Below are 20,900 nucleotides of genomic sequence, written 5' to 3'. Positions count from 1 at the left end.
ACCAAAGGCAACAAACAAAAACAAAACAGCTGCTTTCTTGACTGCTCTCTTTGGCAAGGTTTCCAAATCTTGAGAGCAGAGGAGCCTGCTGAGGTGAGGAGGATGATATTGTTTGTTTACTACTGGATATGATGTATGAAAACCAATCAAGAGGATGAATTAAAAAAGAAAATAATGAAGCCTGAGTGGTACTCTATCCTCAAGAGAAACACAAAATAAAGTAAGGAGGTCATGACTCCACTGGCCCTTCTTCTATGTTATCTCTCAATTAGTGCGTTGCGAGATCAAAATTTCCACTTCTGAAGAGGCAATTGCTTAGGAGGAGCAGCTAGAGGCGTGATAAGTAGTAAAGAAGAGCAAAGAAGCTTTCGCTGTCATTGAGTTTTCTATTTGTTGATTTTTGAGCTTAATTTCATTGCCCATGTTCAGAGCCATGTTCTTTAGATTTCCCAGGATATCGCCCACTGAGTCAGGTTCTCTTCATCTCATCTTCTCCGGTGTCATTAGTTACACATTTAAGGTGTCTGCCCCCAGCAGCTCCCCCGCTGGCTGCTGAGGCTGGCCGCTTGTGACTTGGACTACTTGCTTCCAGCCCACATTGCTAGGTGAGCCAGTCACCTCCACCATCTCCTGCGTTGTTGGACGGGCTTGTCACTGTTACATGGACAGACACAAAGACACAGCACCTGCCGAGTTCTGTTCAAGTCTTCTCTATCTCCCTCATGTCTTTATCTAGTCCTTGCCTTCTTCTATGCAGTTTAGTTGATCCCCTTGTTCACCCAGCACAGCAGTGGGCTTGATTCCTGCATCCCCAGACTCTGGCTAAACCCAGCATGTCCTTGTACTCTCCAGAGACTTATGGGTAAACTGGTGAGCCCTCAGCTGACTGTCTTCAGGTGACAGATTATCCATGATGAGTCAAAATTCAGGCACAGTGATGGAATGTGGATATTGGGGAGTTTCCAGTTGCTTCTCACCACATGGTTTTCAAAAAATAAAAGAGAAAGCGAGACCAAAGAAAGAGAAAACATTTCCTGTTTAATGACCAAGTCCCATTCCCCCACTAGGTCATTAAGGAAACTAGGCTGAGGAACTGTGTACAGTTGGTACATTAGAATATTGAGAACAAAGAAATAGCCAAAGGGGACTCCCACTTGATGGCTTTCTTTTTATTTGCATAACTTCTACATGAAACATTATCGTGTGTATCATTGCATAAAACTACAGAACTTTTCTGGGCAGTACAATCAGCAAAAACCATAGTACTGTAATGCAGAAGAAACCACCATCAGGCTGCACTGCTATTTCTGCTCCTCAGACATTAAGTCAAATGTGGGTCGTAAGTCCAAAGGGCTGGTGGTTAGGTCAAGCAGTCGTTACACAGGTCGTCATTAAATGAGGACTATCTGTAAAAGCAAAGGAAGGAAATATTGGCTCAAAGGAGACTTGAGATAGATCAGCCAAATGTGAGGCACATTGCTTATTGGCATCTTGGCTTGAATGAAACAGCAACCAAAATATGTATCTGAGATAATAAAAACTGAATAACAGCCAAGTATTAGCTACTACTATGTATTCTTATCCTGTCGCATGTGGCTAGAGTTCTTAAGTTATTACTTTTAAAGCTACAGATTGAAGCCTTTGCAGGTGGAATTATATCACATCTAAGATTTGCTTTAAAATAATCAAGCAAAAGATATAAGTGGGAGTAAAGCTGAGAGGAGGGCCCTGAAACGTGCAGCTCTGCGGAGGCGGATTCCACCCCTGTGGCTCTACACCCCCGGAGCTTCTCTTCCAGCTGAGAGGAAGGTTTGATTTCTTTTTTATAAATTTCCATTTTGTCACAGACCCATTCTTTTATTAAATATAATAAAAGTGAATTATTAAAAAGTTAAATGATATGAAACTGGACATGTAAAACATAAGTCCAAATTTTCATTGAATTCAAGACATAAAATTGTATTTCAATACATATCAGAATAAACATGCCAGCTGGGCGTGGTAGTGCACACCTGTAATCCTGGCCCTTGGGAAGCTGAGGCAGGAGGATTGATGCAAATTCAAGGGCGGTCTAGACTATAAATAGAGGGTTCAAGGTCAGCTGAACTGCATAGCAAAACCCTGTCTCAAAAAGAGGAAAGAAAAGAAAGAGTAAACATGTCACACGGAAATGCATAAGAATTTTTAAACCACGTTTTTAACTTTTTGCTAGCCCCCGATCATAATTGTATCAGGAAATTATGAAGATAGAAATTAAATCAAGTTTGAACAAAAAACACATGTTTGTCAATATATAGAGTCTGACAAATGAGCGGGTCCCTGCTTGTCATTTTATCTGATCTGCTTTGGCTGGAGGACCCTGCTACTCATAGGAATGATGTGCATAAACATGTCTGTTACTCCTAGCAGAGAAATCGGCCTCGCAGAGACATGCTGATGAGGACAGGAGAAGGGATTTTAAAGGAAGTACGGCAAGCTCAGAATATTCACTTTTCACTTTTATCAAAGATAAGTTTTAAAAAGCCAAAGAAAACAAAAAAAAATGAGACAAATAATGCTTTTATTTCAAAATTCACTTTCAATTCCTGGTCAGCAGCCAGTTCTACAATATATCTTATAAAGTTCAATTTAAATTGTCTTTTTGTGAAAGACATGGATTCCAGAGCCATAGATTGCTTGGGTGGGTATTATCTTTTAATGGAAAATAAAACCCAAATTCACAGAGGTACAGATGTACAGTAATAGACCATCATCTGTATTACTGTTTTTGACACATGTCATAAAAATCTGTAGAAATTTGAACTTTTTGGTTTGCCTCAACCTTTTCTTATATTCCTTCCTTATATGGAAGTTTTGAGATCATTAAAAATTCCTAAGATAACAGACAAATCATCAAGTCTGAATGTCCATTTTTCATCTTAAAAACTGATTCTTTATTCGGGAAAGACATGAATTCATCCTACATTCTATTTCTGACATATTTTTCCCAACAACCATATACCTCCACGTGAAGAGAATATGTGTGCTCTATTTCTACATTATCATATAAAAGATAATAACCTTTAATGCATTTGCTCTAATGTAATTCAACTATTCTTAATTTATCACTGAATGTATAATTAGTTCCCTTGATCCTCCTCCTGCCTTGGTAGCAAGACTTTCTCAATGAAGGAAGCAGAGCACTGATTTATGTCCCAAATTCCTTAATCCGAGTGACTTTCTGTCATTGCAGCTGCAGTATCAGAACAAAACTTAAACACCAAACCACCTTCGTTGACAATATATTTTTTAATAGTTTTATACGTTCAGAGCTAGTTGTTAATCAGCAATGAAGTCATAAAGAACTACTCATATGGTCATCGTGTTCAAATTGCACACACACTAGAATTACCATATTAGCAAATCAGTGCTTTTTTTGCATTATAATGGAATTTTTTTCCAGGATTTATTCGCTGTCTGGGTTACTTTGCTCTATCACTAGGTCATCAAGCTATGTTATTGAAACGTAGAGGTGAAATAGCAGAGGGGTAAAAATAAATGATTGGACATAAACTCCCTAATTTAACTAATAATTTGCTAAATTTTAAAACAAGCAAAATTTAATAAAAATTTAAAATAGAATATGGAAATAAATACTTACATTTCTCAGATTTTTATATATTTTTGGATTTCAGCCAACAAACTACCCAGAACTACATATGTTGGAACACCTGTCTAGTATATAGATTATACCACATTCAATCTCAGTTTGACAAAACCACACTGCTGGATACAGTCATGCCTTTGATTGTCATTAAACTGCTGTGAAAGTTTAGGAGTGTTTTTTTTCTCAGTTCTGTATGTATTTCCTCATGGATCAGAAACACAAGTTGTGAATAACATGGGTCCACAGGCTACAATTTGAGTAGCACTGTATTACACTATGTTTTCTAATTTTGTGTGTACCTTATCTCTCTGTTACTGGATCATACTACACAACAAATGACCATAAATGCAGCAGCTTAAAACAATGCATAGTTATCATTGCCCAGTTCTCGTGGGTTAGGAATCCAGGCCTGCTTTACTGGGTCCTCTGCTCAGGGTTCACAGGCTAGTGTGAAAGTACAAGGAGGAACTGTGGGAGTTTATGGCCACCAACCCAACCCTACAAAGAATGCTGAAGGACATTCCAGAGAGAGAGGAAGGGATACCAGGATTCCAGCAACAGTGGCAGAGAGGCCTCAATGAATGGGGCACACAGTGGAATGAGGGAGTAAGGTGGACAAATTATAGCAGTAAAGTGGAGTAGCAGACATGAAGCAGAGACGGTAAGCTATCATCTTTAATATAGATAGCCTTGATACACTAAAATTAAAAAAAAACAGACAGAGTAGATTAGGAGGCAGGCTCCATCGAGGTGCTCTGAATGAGAAATACACTCAATCCGATGGAGGGTTAATAAACTGAAAGTCAAAGATGAGAAAGCAAAGCTATATGTGACACGAAACCAGAGAGAAATAGGGACAACTCATCCAGAGCCGCAGATAGATTGGAAAGCTATGACACTTTGGGGCAGTGTAGAACTACACAGCTGGAAGGAAGGAAAACCCTATGACTTTAGTGAGTAAAGGAGTACAGCTCAAGATCAAGCTCAGCAAAACTCAGATAGACAATAGGCTGGCCCCCTAATCTAAAAACTAAAAGGGCTAGTGAGATCCAAAACATACAAAGCATCCTGAGAAGGGGAAAGGTGAAAACAGCCTAAAAAGGAAGGCGCAGAGGTCATTGTTAATAATGTATCAGGATTTAAAAGTCACAGTAGTCTTATCGCTCTGTTTAGTTTGATTTTATTTTGTTCCAGTCTGTCCATTCATATCAAATTTGAGGGCACAGACATCTAACCCAAAAATAGCAGGTTATACCATGGTAACTATCCTTAATTTCCTATTAACTTAAATTGAAACCCTGTATTACTTACATTGTCTTACTATGACTGATCTTATTTGAATCTGATTTGTTAGACCACGGTTTTGCCTTGGTTGATTTTATTCGAATTTGGTATGCTTGATAGTATCAAGTCTAAAAGTAGAGGCAACTACTCTGAAGATGACAAGATGTAAAAGATATCCATACCGGTTTTGATTATTAACCACTCTCAAATCCTACAATGTTTTCAAAGTTGTGTTTTTATAAAAATAGCTATGTAATACTATGCTTAACTATATTAAGCCTGATGATGTGGGCAAGTCTATTGAAAATAACAAGAGGAAGCATAGTAACTACAGTAGATCACCTAATATTGTGGTCTTACGTATCTTTTTCATTGCATGTTTTTCTAGAAATCTGTTTTATTGTCTTGTTATGATTGTTTTTCCTTATAATGCAGAAAGGATAAATATACATGTAGAAAACACATGGGAAGAATTTTTAAAACTATTTATGGGGACAGATTATATAATGCAAGATATAATGAACAGATACTCTGAAGAAGAAGACACACTAAGAAACCCAATGCTAATTCTGTAACATTATGATACAAAATCTAGCAATACTATTATTATTCACTGTTCAGAGTGATATTAGTCTAGTCTCTTAAGTACAATTTCAGCATACCATAAAGATAAGGACAGCTACTATGAAGAGAATGAGAGACATTACGGTAGTCATTATTGACTTCCCCAATATCAGATCTTGAAGACCTAAAAAGCCTTTATCATCCTGTAATGATTTGATTAGTTCTATAATATGTAGTATGTATTCAATATGTGCAAAGATGGGGACAACTATTTGGTTTTCTTTCTTTCTTTCTTTCTTTTTTTTTTTTTTTTTTGGTGCCAGGGATTGAACTCATGACCTCATGTTTGCCAAGCAGGCACTTACGCCACCAAGCTAAACCCCCAGTCCGGGACAACTATTTGGAAGAAAACTAAAGACAATAAGATAGACAGTGAAGATCTCCAGTAGACTTGCTTTGAAATCTGTATTTCTTTAAATTGTTTCTTTATGAACTGTTTTGTTCTGTTTTTATACGTTTAATCTTTCCCTCTTTAATATAAAAAACAAGTGTGTAGGACTGATAACCATATTACTAAGTTTTTGTTGGATCATCGAGCAGAACTGTTGGCAGTGTCACTATTTGAATGTCACTTTGATGCTTTAATTTTGTAACCTGAATAATTATTTCTAAGATGACAATATATAACTTATCAACTAGTGATTTCTTACTGTTTATTTTTCTGTAATTCTGTATTATTTCTAACCTTTTTTTCTCCATTTTTTTGTTTCTTTCTCTTTAAATAATAAAAAATAAAAATTAAAAAGACTGAGGCTGCAGAGACAGTCTCATCCTGTACCAGGTACCAAAGGAATAGAAAAGCACACTGTGTTGAGATCAGACCAGCAGGGTAGGGAGGCCCAGCCTTCTCAGCCCAGGGCAAACCTTTTGGGGGTAAAAGGAACACCCAAAAAGGAGGAAAGAGGAAGTACCCTGCCTTTCCTGCCTTGGAAGAGCTGCCTTCCTTGAAACACTGCCTTCTGAATCCATGCACAAAAGAAGCATGTGACAAATGCTACACTTTTATTTTTTTGGTTAAAACCTATGCCTTCTGCATTTTTCGTGGCTAAGATTCTCTGAGGTGTCTTTGAATTTGAGGAACACATTTAGGCAGCAGCCCAGGAGTGTGTATGTGATTTATTGCCTTATATCCTGCTTTTTCCTAAAAAAGAAAAGTCACAGAAGGGATTGGAAGAGAGAGTTAAGCTTTCTTGGACTCCAGAAGTGACCTCTGGAGAAAACATTTCTATTCTAGTGGGCCAACCATGGACATTTACATAAAATACTCTCCGAGTAGAGAAAGACACTTCACCAAACTTCCAAACTCACTGTAAAAAACCTCCATTGTGTACATCTGGCACCTCACTTGACAAATTTCTAATTTCTTGTTTGATCTGAGAATTGCACAGACCATAAGGAGACTAGAAGTAAATTTGCCCCATTATAATGAATCACTTGATCCTTGGGTTTCCCAAACCTGGGTCAGTGCAAGTAGGTAAACGTCAGGGAACTCAGAGCAGTTTCCAAGTCTTAAACTCTGGGAAGCAAGTCCCTCAAAGAAATCCTAAGGACCATGGCAAAGTGCACCCCCACACAGACACTTTTAGGCTGCGCCCTCAGTATAGCTATCTTTGACATTCTTAAAAGTTTCAAATAAAAAACAGAAGTCAAAGCATGAAAAACAGGGTGATGAGAAAAGCCCAGGGAGGCCTCTCCACAATTAACAGAAATCCCTGCTTTTTCCAAACTCAGCACCCAGAGCCTTTAGTTGAGGAACACGTATGCTAAATGTTTTACTTGCTGAAACACTTAGGAATTAAGGACAGAACTGCCCCCATAGCATGAGGAGTGGGAGGAAAGGAAGAAGTTTTAAGGAGCAAAATTTCCAGCAGTTACTGAATACATATGGTTCCTTTATATTGATACCTTAAGCAGCTGAGGCCCACACCTTGTGACCTGACCACCCCTGATGTGAGTCCCTAGATGTCACCACTATGACACAGAAATTCACTTATATTTTATGACTAAAGAAGCCTTAGAAAATAGATAAAGATGGATGTGGTGTGTCATCTAATACTGATTATCAGTTATGAAGACATTTACTAAGTCAATCACTTAAAAAAGCAAAAAACTGGAAATTGGACACCATGTTCTAGAGGCCCATGTGGCTCTGCCATAGCTGCTGTTGCCCTAGGACCCAGCATGTGGGAGATCCACAGGGAGAATGCTGGAAACCCTAGAACATAAAGATGAACTCTGTAATCCCTGTTTAAAAAAAAGTCTACACTAGCCTCCAGGAGAGTGAAATATCACAGGGGAAGAAATCAAGGTGCTCCAGTTTACAGCTAACTCACCTTTCAACCACAAGGTCCTAGGGGTTGCCAGGAAGAACAACCAACAACCCAGAAGCCCAGAAATGCCCCTGGGTCCAATCCTATTAAATTAGACATGATGAAGGGGTGGATAAATACCAAAACCCAACAAAGTCAAGATCAAAGCACTGGAAAGCAGACAATAATTAAAGAGATCTCAATAATAGCAACCAAGTGTTTTTACTCTAATTGATCCTCGGCCTTCAATACGTGCACACACACACACACACACACACACACACACACAGAAATAGAAACACGAGAAAATAAGGTGATAAAATGCCTCCACAAGCTCCCAATTTCCTCCAAAGCCAGTCCAAGGGGGTATTGATGATAGGAAATTTTTTAAAAAAGCAAATAGCTGAATTATGCAAAATGATGAAAGAAAAATAAACCAAAAAAATAGCTCAGTAAGGTTCTTGATGTACTTAAAGATGACATAACTAAGTAGACAACAGACTTAATAAACAAAATGACTAGTGAGCTTAAAGACAATACAAATAAGCTAGTGAAGGTGACCGAAATGATTCAGTTTGAGAAAGAATTGAAGTCCATGAAAACATATTGTGATGGATTTATAACTGGTAGTGTAACTTGTAATGCCAGCTGAACTAAATCAGTATAGTACTGGATATGGATGGCCCACCACAGGATTGTTGCCAACAATTGTTGCACGTAGAACTGCATAGGAGGAGCAGCAGTTGTTGGTGCTTTTGGGGCTGTTGGTTCTCCTGGAGGAGCTTGTCATACTGGCTTCCTTGATATGAACGTGGATGTTACTATCAGAGGAGCTTAGCACCTTGTTGCTGAAAATGTCTGTGGTTCACTTTGGGGGAGCTCTAGTTCTTACTTTGAGCATTGCTTCCTGGCATTACATCACTTCTTACATGCTTTTCAATCTCCAGGAGAAGCTTGTCATACTGGCTTCCTGATATGAACTTGGCTGTTCTCATTGTTAGAGGAGCTCAGGATCTTGTTATTGATGAGGATCGCCTGCATCTCACTGGCACAGACTTTCTAGCTTTTGCCACTGATATTGAGGCCTTTTTAATGCAAATCTGTGAAGCAGAGTTGCATGTGTTATGGTCATGGGCTCTAGGTCTTCAGTTGGACTTATGGGAGGCATTGTTATAGGCTCTAGGTCTTCAGCTGGATTCATGCAAGACATTGCTGTGGGATCCAGGCCCTTGGCTGGATTCTCTAGGTCTTTGGTGTGTGGGCAGATTTCCTGTACTTTCTTTGTATCATAAATAATACTAAGAATCATGTGTTCTGTATGTAATTGTTTTTTTGTAATCCTTTACTACAATAAAAATTAGTATCAGAAGTGGATCATTGCTGTGATATTGCCTGGCCATATGGCTTAAAAACCTTGGGAATTAACTTGAAAAGGTTTTGAGAGATTGGCCAAAGAGGCAGCTCCTATATACTGTAAACTATGTTGGAGACTATAATCAGAGCCTGGAAAATCTGAATATTGATGGAAATGCTGCCAGTTAAAATGAAATCTGCCATTAGAGACTATGGCTTAAGGAAATGTGTATGATTATCAAATTGACCAGGGGTAGATTGGTAACTGGTGGTCAACTTGAGGCATCCAGCTGAACTGAATCAGCATGGTGTTAAATGTGCCCACCTGAGAACTGTTGCTAAGACAAAAAGGAGAACTGAAGAGGAAGAAGTAGTGTTGTTTTTTGGTGCTGTGAGTTCTCCTGCTGCCATTGGCAGTCCTGGAGGAGCTTATCAAGCTTCTTTCCTGATATGAATTTGGCTGTTCTCCTCATCAGAGAATCTCAGGATCTTGTTATTGCTGAGAATGTCTGTGGTTCACTTTGGGGGAACTCTGGTTTTTAGTTTGAGCATCACTTCCTGGCTCCTGAGGGGAAGATGGTGTGCTGCTCACTCTCCAGGAGAAGCTTGTCACACTGGTTTCCTGATAAAAACTCAACTGTTCTCATCATTGGGGAAGCTCAGGGCCTCATTATTGCTGGGGATGAGTATGGTGCTTTTGGGGGAGTTCTGGTTCTTACCTTGAGTGTTGCTTCCTGGCTCCAGGGTAGAACCCTCAACCTGCTGGTACAGATTGTTCATCCCCCTGGCACAACCTTTCTAGCTTCCATCTCTGACCTGGGAGGCTTCCCAGCACAGATCCGTGAAACAGACTTGCATGAGTCATGTCATTTTCATGGGCTTTATACCACCAGTTGGACTCATGGGAGGCATTGTCATGGCTCTAGGTCTTCAGCTGAACTCATTCAGAATATTGCCATGGGATCCAGGCCGTTGGCTGGATTCTCTAGGTCTTAAGTGTGTGGACAAACTTCCTGCACTTTCTCTGCATTTGACTTCTTGGGTGACCATTATAAGTAACACTATAAATCATGTGTCCTATATTGTCTTGTTCTCCTTGCAAACACTAACTATACAACAGGTACCAAGTGGAAATCCAGAGATTAAAAAAAAAATCTATTGAAAGTATTACCAGTGAGAGGACAGGGTGTCACAACTAGCAGGTAGGGCTGCTGCAGAAAACCATACACTCTGATACTTTAAAAACAATGAGGGATCATAGGAAATGGATCCAAGAGCTGCTGGATGATACAAAGAAGATTAACCTAAGATTAACTGGAGTTAGAGAAAAACCAGAAGGCATTAAGAATGGCATAAAGCTTTGTAAGTATGGGGAAAGAATTTAACACACAGGTAAGCGTGGCATATAAAACACCAAATAGCCACAATCAGAGAACTTCCACATGACATATACCAGAAGTCTAACACAACAACAGAATCTTAAAAGCTGAAGTCTAATACAAGGAATCTTAAAAGCAGTAGTCTAAAACAAAGATATACTCTTAAAAGCAAAAAAAAAAAAAAAATCACATATAAAGGTAAACCCATTAGAATTACAACAGACTTCCCAACACAAGCCAGGAAAGCTTGGAGTGAATGTTTCAGTCCCTAAAAGAAAGCAGCTCTTCACCCAGACTAAAATATGTTGAAAAACTGTCTTTCAAAATTGAAGGAGGAATAAGATCTTTCCTTGACAAAAACAAGCAGACAAAAAACCTTAAGAAATTCATAGCCACTGAGCCAGCACTCTAAAAATTTCCAAGGATATCCTAGAAATAGACAATAAAATCAACAACAGCAAAATGTCTAATGGAACAAATACATCCGGCAGAGTGAACAGTTAAATAAAGGGGAAAATAAAGGTATCAGTAACAGAAAAATAATGAAGGAATAAATCAATACCTTTTAGTAATAATCCTCACTGTATATGGTTTCAGTTCCCCATTAAAAGACACAGATTGGCTGATTGGTTCAAAAATAAAACCCAATACTATGCTGTATATAAAAGACATATTTAATAAAAAAAAATTCATGGACTGAAAATCAAAGAATAGAAAACAGTATTCCATACAATTAGAGTCCAAAGCCAAGCAGGAATAGCTGTCCTATTTTCAGGTAAAGTAGACTTCCAGACACAAAAATACCTCCAAACTATCCCTAGCACTAATAAATAAGTTCATCGAGGTAGCAGGTTATACAATCAAGACACAGAAATCAGTGTCAGTCAGGTGTGGTGGTGCGTGCCTGTAATAGCAGCACTCTAGAGGCTGAGGCAGGAATATCATCGTAAATTAGAGGCCAGCCTGGGCTACATAGTGAAACTGTCTCAATCCCCTCCCCAAATCAATGGCTCTCCTTTACACCAACAATGAATCCACTAAGAAAGAAATTATGAAAACCATACCATTAAGAAAAGTTGTATACATAGGAGTAACCTCACACAGAAAGTGAAAGTCCAAATGAAAACTATACTACTCTACAAGAGTCTGTCTAAAAGGACATAAGATGATGGAAAGGAATCTCCTTCTCCTGGATAGGCAGATCCAATATTATCAAAATGGCGTTAGTACCCTATCAAAGTTTATGATTCCAGGAAAAATACCAGTATCATTCATCACAGAACTAGAAAAATCCCTAAGAGTTATATAGAACCAGAAGAGCTCCAAAATATCAAAAGCAATCCTGAGCAATAAGCAAAGCAGGAGGCATCATGATACTAGATATGAAGTTATATTACAAAGCCACAGTGATAAAAACAAGTTAGTGCCAGCATAAAAACAGACAGGCAGATCAACAGAACAACGAGCTGGCCTCAGACTCAAGTCATCTTCTTGCTTCAGCCTCCCAAGTGCTTGAATTACAGGCGTTTTCCACCACGCCTGACTTCTGATCTACTTTTAAGACTGATATTGCTAAGTTGGAGTGAGTCCAGAACCCAATAGCTAGAACATAGAGATGTCTGGGAAATGTATGGTACAAACAATAATTGTATTTCTAGAAAGGAGAGAGCAGAGCAAGGACTAATGACTGAGGACACTACAGGGATCAGGGGTAAACAAACCTCTGCAACATAAAGAAGTCACTCCCATCAACCAGCCCCTAACACAGGAAGAGCTCTTGTGAGAGGCTGCTTGAGCTCAGTGCTTGGACAGGGGATTCCGGGCCTGAGTTGGGAATTAAGTTTAAGAGTTTCTAAATCTGAGTCCATGAAAACTACTTCCTGTGGCATTTGGGGCAGAGAAAGAATGATGTAGCCAAATATTTTAAACCCAGATTTACTTTTTAACTAGTCCATTAAAAAAAAGTGCACTTTTTTTTCTTTATTTACTCTACAGACAGTGTACTTCAGAGACATGCCCTGTATCACATGTTTAATTATATTGTATCATTACTAGGTCTCCAGAGTCAAATAGAAGCAATCTCGTGGGATATATGCTTTTAGCATAATTATGTTCTGAAATAACCTATATCCATATGTAGACTGAAAGGGATTAAAATGAATATGCTTTTATTTTTCTCAAAGTTCAAGGTTATCTGTTACTGCAGTTCATAACTAACTTTATTATAGGGATGTAACTGGCATTTGAATGGAAAAAAATTGCTCCATCAGGTATGAGTGTGGGCTTCAGTTAAAGGTCAGATTTTACTTAAGTTTTCATTTTTTTCTAAGACATGATTTTTTGCAAATTTAGCAGATCTGAAATAGTGCGGGGACAGTGCTAACCTGTATAATTTCAAATATATGAACTAATAAAAATCACCTTCTGAAGCCAAAAAATGATGTGCATTTGTAATTTTACAACTGGGTGAGTGCTGTTTTAATTAATGTGGCAAACTTGTGAATTTAGTCAATTTAATTATAGAGGAAATGCTTGCACTTTGTTTATTGCCTATTTGGTGTGATTAAAATTTACCGGAGGAAAAAACATCTTCCACGAGCAGTATTTTAGCATTTTTCTAAATGCTTCAATGACATTTGGTGCCCAGAAATGAAGTATATATTAAATATAATTGATGCTGAATTGTATTTCTTTATCATAAGATGAGCTAGATTTGGTCAGAAGCAGCCTGTTGTAAATCAGCAATCGTTACAATTCTCTAGGAAGAAACAAATTATAGAAAGATAGTTTATTAACATGAATTCCTTCTTTTTTCAGTCATTTGCCACAATTTTATTTTATGGCCTCATTACTTTCTAATGCTTTCTCTATCGTAAATGTGTCAATAATTTCTCTTAGTATTTCGTAGTAATTCATCAAAAAACTTTTTTTAAAATTTTTTTTTTGTCTTTTTCTTTTTTTATCGGTACCAGGGATCAAACTCACGACCACACACTTGCAAGGCAAGGCGCTTATGTCGCTGAGCTAAATCCAAAACTTCTACAATGCTCTAACCTTGTGTTGCCAGAGATCTGGTTGGAAATGAGGATGCCCACTCTACATACCAGTATTGGGGTCGAACTCAAATTCATTTTTTAAAAGAAGTTTATTGAGAATGTTCTCCATGGAGGACACTGCCCTAGGCTGGCCATCCTGGGTGAATGATATAGACCAGGCTTCTGCTTTCAGGAACCCACAGTCAGATGGAGGAGGAAACCACACTGTTACAGCTCGGGGTAGCATGGGCAGGGGAGAGGGCAGACACCAACCAGTTAACCAAGAAAAAGCCCAGAATGCCCCTATCTTTTTAGAGGCCTCTTGATTTAGGGTCTACACTGTTATAAAATACATACTTATAACCTCCAAAATAGTGTCTCTTTATATTCCAGTGAGTTGACCAATGATTGGCAGTTCTTGGGTTGTCTCCATGCGGGGCTGGATTACAAAGGAGAAGAAGGTTGACTTGCTTGCTAATCATGCCATATAATGAAGCCACCATCGATACCCAAAAAAATCACAGTCAGAGAGCTTCTGGATAACGCAGTGTGTGGAAGCTGCTGGAGGGCAGTGGACCAGAGAGGACATGGAAGCTCCACACTTCTCACAAGCCTCATCCTCTGCATTGCTTCATCTGTGTCCTTTGTAATATCTTTTATAATAAACCAATAAAAAACAGGGAATTCTGTGATCCACGGTAGCCAATTAATAGAGCCTAAGGAGGAGGCTGTGGGTCAGAAGCATAGGTAAAACAAAGCTGAGTTTTCAACTGGCATCCGAAGCGGGAAGCTGAGCCTCAGTCTTGGGCTCCAATCCTATCTCCAGGTAGATAGTCAGCCTGTAACTGAATCAGACTCCTGTCTTTTCCCAGAGGAACTGCCAGAGGACGCAAGGCAGATAAGTGACTCTGAGTGCAGAAGAATCAGATGGCTGAATTCAGTTCAAACTTGCAGCACATGTCCAAGACCACTAGGAACATACTTGTAGTCAAAGTTTGACTGGGGGTGGGGGGGGGTAGCATCACCTAGGGAGCAGCGTCTCAGAGAGGTAGACCCAGACTCCAGAAAGAGGCATTAAATAGGCTCTGTCTGCTGCCAGGAGCCTGTCCACCTTGGAAGTTGTAGAATGTTCTCACCTCAGTATGCTTTTAGGCATTGCTGTAGTTTGGATTTGAGGTGTTAAGAGGTGAGGTCCATTGGCTGGCTTTGGATCACTGGGAGCGTGTCCTCAGTCTCTTTATCTCCCCCTTTTATAACTGGCTGTGAGAGGAACAGGCTTCCTCTACCATGTGCTTCCACCGTGATGTGCTGCCTCATCACACACCCAACCCAGCAGATTCAATCGTGGACTAAATATTCCAAACCTCGGCAAACCTTACCTCTGCATAGGCTAAAATGTTGAGGTATTTTGTTACAGTGATGGAAAGCTGACTAACACATGTGTAATCACAAAATAGTACTATCTCTGACTTGTTGTACACTGGTCAAAGCATGGCTATAATGGTTTGAATATGCAAAATGCCCTAAAACTCAGGTGTTGAAGGTTTGGTCTCTGCAGCAATAGGCAGAGCTGAGGCTTTTGGAAGATTGCTAGATCGTGAAGGCTCTAATTCCATCAGTAGATGGATCCATTGCTAAATCAATACTTTGATGAATTATTGATAGGTGATGGAAACTTAGGAAGTAGGACCTAGTTGAAGAGAGTGGATCATGGTGGAGTGTGTCCTTGAGGAGTATATCTTGTCCCCATCTCCTCCCTCCCCTTCCTGTTCATTGTAAAATAAGATGCCTTCGTCCAATACATTCTCACCATGATGTTATGGCTCAGAATGGAGCAGAAGCAATGGAGCCCAGTGGCCATGGACTGAAACTGTAAGCCAGAATAAACCTGTTTTCATTTAAGTTATTTTTCTCGGGTATTTTTTCACAACCACAGAAAGCTGACTAAAGTGACTTTTGTGTGAGTACTGTTTCTATGTGTAGAAATTGTTTGTATTCACTCAGAAACATTAGTGCTAGTAGCTATTGGAGCACTTTCTACTTTCTTCCATAGACTCATAAACAAATGTCTTAAGCCTCTTAGTTTTGGGCTCCTTTTTAATTCAGCAATAAACAGCCTATAGGAGCAACCTGCATGTAACACTGTGAAGATTTCCTGCTTCCTTCAGCGTTGACGTGTGGAGAGGACTCCAACCCCATGAAAGACAAAGGGCAGGACAGACCCTGAATGTCCAAAGTGCTGCACACCTGCAGCAGACAGGTCCTCTTTGACAACCTCTTTGAATCTGGCTCTGGCTTCCTCAGGTTCTCCTCCTTTCCCTGGACCTTCCTATCTAGGCTCCTCTCATGGCTGAGGTCCCTGGAATCACTAACACGTCTAAGGGACACAGGCAGCGATCATCTGTTCCTGAACAATGTATTCTTTTCATAGAGCCTTCTGTGGGTTTGACCATTCAAAGCCCACTGAAGGCTTTGGGAGAACAATGTCTCTTCCATTGCTCTAGATACAGAAGGTACTAGTCACCTCACCTCTTGGATGGCCAGTAAGAGTGAACTCTTCTGCTTTGCAGCCAGGTGTTTTAGCTTTAGTCACTGTTGGCCAGGCCCTGTCCCAACCTTCTGCAGACAGGTCATGCTTCTTGCAGTTACCTCTTCTCTATCCGAAACTTTCAGGGAAGAAAAAAGCCAGGAAATCTTACTTTCTTTTTATGAATACACTATAATCTCTTACCTACTGAAAGTTTAAAATGGACTCAAAGGCAACCAACTTCTGGGAGGTGTTCTCTTGTTCAGTCACATGACTGTTTCTTCAGTCACTCTCAGAGCCAAAGCTCATCAGTATCAGAATCTGACAAACTCAGGAACAGAAAGGCCAGGTGGCTAAAAAGCAAACATTCATACTGGCTTCATGAAAAGGAAGAAAGTAAATCTCAAGAGAAACACTGGAACATTTTCCTCGTCAGTAATTCCTTGAAAAAAAATGAGAAGCACTTATGTATCAGTCAGTGTTTACAAAAAGAAACAGCTATAATGCAAGATATACAAATGTATAAGAAATTATAAAACTGCCTCACAATGGCCACCCACAGAGTCTGCTGAGGAAGAGTGCAGGGGTGTCTGCACCCTGGAGACTGAAGGATTGGGGGTTTGAAGGTCTACAGCTCACTGCAGGGTCCCTCATGAGTCCGTATCAGACTCAGTGGTCTACGATGGAAGGCTGAAGAGTCTGCACTGGAAGCCAGATGACATGCAAGGTGAAGGTGAAGACTGGAGCCCCTCCACTCCGAAGAAACAGAAGCAGATCTGTCCTTCTTCATTTCCCCTTTGTACCATCCAAGGGACAAGCCACCACAGGGGGTCTTCTACACCCCAGGGTGTGGAACTCCTGAGCCAATTTAGTTGAGATCTTATTCAAGTTGACCCAGTCAACCATCACAACTTGCTTTCTTTGAGGATGCTGAATTACATTTATGTGAGAAAAGCATCGTTACTAATCACAGGGGACTTGTGAATTTCAATGAACTCTTCCTTCCTTCTTGCTCTATCAAATTAGCAGAGAGCCACAAATTTGGCTAATTACAGAATCAGATGCAATTCCACTACAACAAAATGGATCATCCAGTCCTACCTATAGAATTCATCTGAAAATGCCACCATTAAGATCAAAATAAAATCTGTATTTTGAAGCTACAATCACTCAGCAAAATGTTTCTGTCCTTGATAAAAAGCCCATCAACCAGATTCTTGCCTTTGTCCTTCTTTATTTGCCTTGAAAATGTTTCATATGTCAATTTCCTTCTTTGTAGAATGTGTTTATGCCCATCTCACTGGGGTGCTGTGAGGAACAAATGATAAAATGCAGAATGCTTTAAAAGTCTAAAATAATAAGCATTTTTCTGTGAAACTTTATAAGTTGATTTAACTTTTTACTTAAAATCCTGCCATAATTCTATGATGGGAGGATAAATGGCAGAACTTAAAATACATCCTTCCCACAAGTTATAAAAATATCTTATGAGGTCCTTGAAGATCAGAGCCACTTCTAATTCACCCACATATCCACTATGACAATGTATTTTTGAATGGTTACAAGATAGAATATTGAGCACTCAGGAGGCTGAGGCAAGAGGATCACCACAAGTTCAAGGCCAACCTGGGCTACATAGTGAGTTCAAGTCCAGCCTGAACAGCATAGTGAGACTTTGTCTCATCCATCCATGGATGGATGGATGCAGAACCCAGATAAGTACCAATCTGGGCACTGAGGTGTCAAAATATTGAAATACTTCAGCATTGGTTGGAGAATGTGGGTCTTGCTGTTCCAGTCACCTTGAACTCTTATCCTCCCACAAAGCCTTCAGTCCTTCCAGCAGTCCAGCAGCTAAAGGGTTGCTGTCTAGCATAGCATACAGTGCTGGCAACAATCTAAGTGGTTCTGCCTATGTCCTACTCAACTGAGATTTACATGAATGGAGAACCATTTCAACAGAAGACTCATTTTAAGCTGTTAGCCATAGGACAAGTTCTCAATCAATCCTGGGAGTGAGATTTAAATTTGTTGTCTATATTTTTGTTATGATCTAGATCTAAAAGTTCCCCCTGAAAGTCTCATATTCAGAGATGGAGCCTGATGGGAAGGGGTGGATCGCTGGGGGTGTAACCTAGAAGGGTATAATCTCCTCTTCTGCTCCAGCCTTCTTTCTTGGCTTCCTGGCAGCTCAGGTCAAGCACTTTTTCCCTTTTTCCTCGATTGTCTCATTTCTGCTGTCCATAGACTGAAATCATGAGCCCAAATAAACCTCCCCTATAAGTTGTAGATGTCAGGTATTCCTTCCCAGCAACTGGGCAAGTGACTAATATTATTTCCTACCTTAGAAGATGTAACTTCTTCAAATGATACATTGTGACCAGGCATGATGGCACATAGCTATAATCCCAAGTACTGAGGCGGCTAAGGCAAGAGTATTCCAAGTTCAAGGCCAGACTAGGCAATTAGCAAGATGCTATCTGAAAATAAAACATTTTAACAGCGAAGGGGGTACTGAGGATGTAGATCAGTGGTAGAGTGCTTGCCAAGTAAGCCCAAGGTCCTCAATTCCATCTGCAGTACTGCAAACTTTTTTTCGTTTAAAAAAGGCTACCTTGTAATCTGAGATCCCATAAGGCTTTAATTTTTTTGTTATTGAGTTTCTTTTCTTTAGTGCATTCTAAATTTTCTAAATAATAATTTATCTCATAACTACATTCATAAGTAATAGGATAACTACTTTCATAAGTATTTATTATAATAAGTCACTTTTTAATAGTGTGTGTTTTAGGGACTTCTCTGGCAGATAGTGTTTTCTCTGGATATTATAACTATTGTGTGTTAACAGCCAGGCATGTTGACTTATGTCTGTAATCGCAACTTGGAGGCTGAAGCAGGAGAATTGTTGCAAGTTTGAGACCAGCCTGGGCTACAAAGTGAGCTCAAGGCCAGCCTTGAGCCAGCAAAAGCCTGCCTCAAAAAGACAAAGACGAAAAAAGAAAAGAAAAATATTAGCGAATGCATCTAGAAAGTCCTTGTGACCTAGAAGCCCAGAAGAACTTGTGACTTGTGTCAGCCACCCCAGGCAGAGTTCATTTCCTGTCATGTTGGGAGACAGAAAGGTTGGTCTTGTGCAGACCCTGCTCCGCCCCCTTTGCTGGTGCCTCATTACAAGACCGTCAGCAAACCTTGGGTCCCTGCTCACCTACTGCTGGCTGCCGCCTGGAATTCTGGAACCTCTGCCTTCCACAGCTTGGGAAGAGATGGAGCCCCTGACCTGATCCACTTGTCCTCAGTTCCCTGGAGCCCTCTCGGGCAGTGACGTTCCTCCCAACACACACACGCACATGCACATACCAATGGCACAGATTTTTCAGAAACAAAACAGTTTAGCAATAGTAAAGGAAAGATGTGCTTACATTCAGCAACCATGTGCTGTTAATACATTGTGCTGTAATAAAGTTGTTTTTGCATTTCATTGATTGAAGTGTTAGGAGCTGAGACATTGGAATGGTTATGAATCCAGACAGGCCTGGGCTAGAAGTCCAGGGCTGCAGCTTCCTGTCATGGCCACTGACACGTTCTCTAACCTTCAGTTTCCCCATTTTCCGTGGCCTTTGTCATTATGGCACTGGGTACTAGCTGAGGCCTTTGTTCATTCTCCCCTGTCCAGATCATGCCCAGAGTACCCCCTTACCAAGCAGCTGTGCGCTTTGGTTAACAAGCTCTGGGTCAGGACCTTAAATCTTAGTTTCTTCCCTTGGGCCAGACTGGAGTTCTTAGGAAGGTGACCCCTCACCCTTTCACTCCTCAAGACTTGTAAATAGAAAAGCTACCCATGAGGATTTACATTTTTCAGGGACAGGAAACTGAAAGGGGACTCTTGCAGCCTGAGTTTCATCTTTTTTATGCTGCATGTCACTGTTACCTAAAAGCAAAGGCATAATCTGCTATTTGGAAAAGTTCTATGAAAGGAACAAAATTTTTCCTATAAAAAACAGTAGTTAGCATCCCAAATGTGTACTGTAGGAAAGACTGTTACACAGCCAGGGCCAGGCGATGAATTGTATCCATTGCTTCTTTTGAGAAAAGAAAAACAGTGACTGTCATCTTTCCACGGAGACGATAGTGAAGATATTTTATAATTAGTTCCCGCTCCTCTGACACAAGAAATAAAAGTACTGAATATCTCAATTTCCTCCATCAGAGCATCAAGAAAGAAGCATTACAGTAATATCAGTGCAGCCACCTCCAACAGCACCTGCCAGTTTTTAAGCAGAGATTTTTTTCTTCCTGCCAACATTATTCTACATTCCCCTGCCACTAGAGAACTGGCTGAATTTTCTCCTTCAAATGTAATATTCCTTTTTTGACAAAGTATAATAACCATGGTGTCAAATAGTAACATGTAAAAAAATAAGCATAACATAGAAGAAAGAGTTCAGTGTTTGCTGAATGTCCCAAACACGTGGGTCTCTGGAGTGACAGGACTGATTTGCTTCATCATCGGCTGCTCTTATCCCCGCCACCTTGTCCCCTCTGTGTTCCCTGGAGACCTCGCACAGTGACTGGCATTTTCATTTCTCCCATGCAGGGTTCCCCACACTCACAGCCCTGCCTGCCAGGGGTAGGTCTGTGTAGCTTGTGTTTCTGGGCCCAACTGGCAGCTTGTGAACTGAAGCATTGAGCCATGAGCCCCACCAGCCTCGCCTGGCTCCCGGCCAGTGAGGATGCAGTCATCGG

General features: G+C 40.1%; 1 pseudogene; it reads right to left on the bottom strand.

The window, feature by feature from the left end:
- Nucleotides 1-315: 315 nt before the first annotated feature.
- LOC111758054 (synaptosomal-associated protein 23-like) lies at nt 316-912 on the bottom strand (annotated as a pseudogene).
- Nucleotides 913-20,900: the final 19,988 nt, after the last annotated feature.

This window comes from Cavia porcellus, unplaced genomic scaffold (assembly GCF_034190915.1).
Source record: "Cavia porcellus strain 051 isolate PalLab524CR breed Dunkin Hartley unplaced genomic scaffold, mCavPor4.1 scaffold_20, whole genome shotgun sequence".
NCBI lineage: Eukaryota > Metazoa > Chordata > Mammalia > Rodentia > Caviidae > Cavia > Cavia porcellus.
This window is presented reverse-complemented; position numbering and strand designations above follow the sequence as displayed.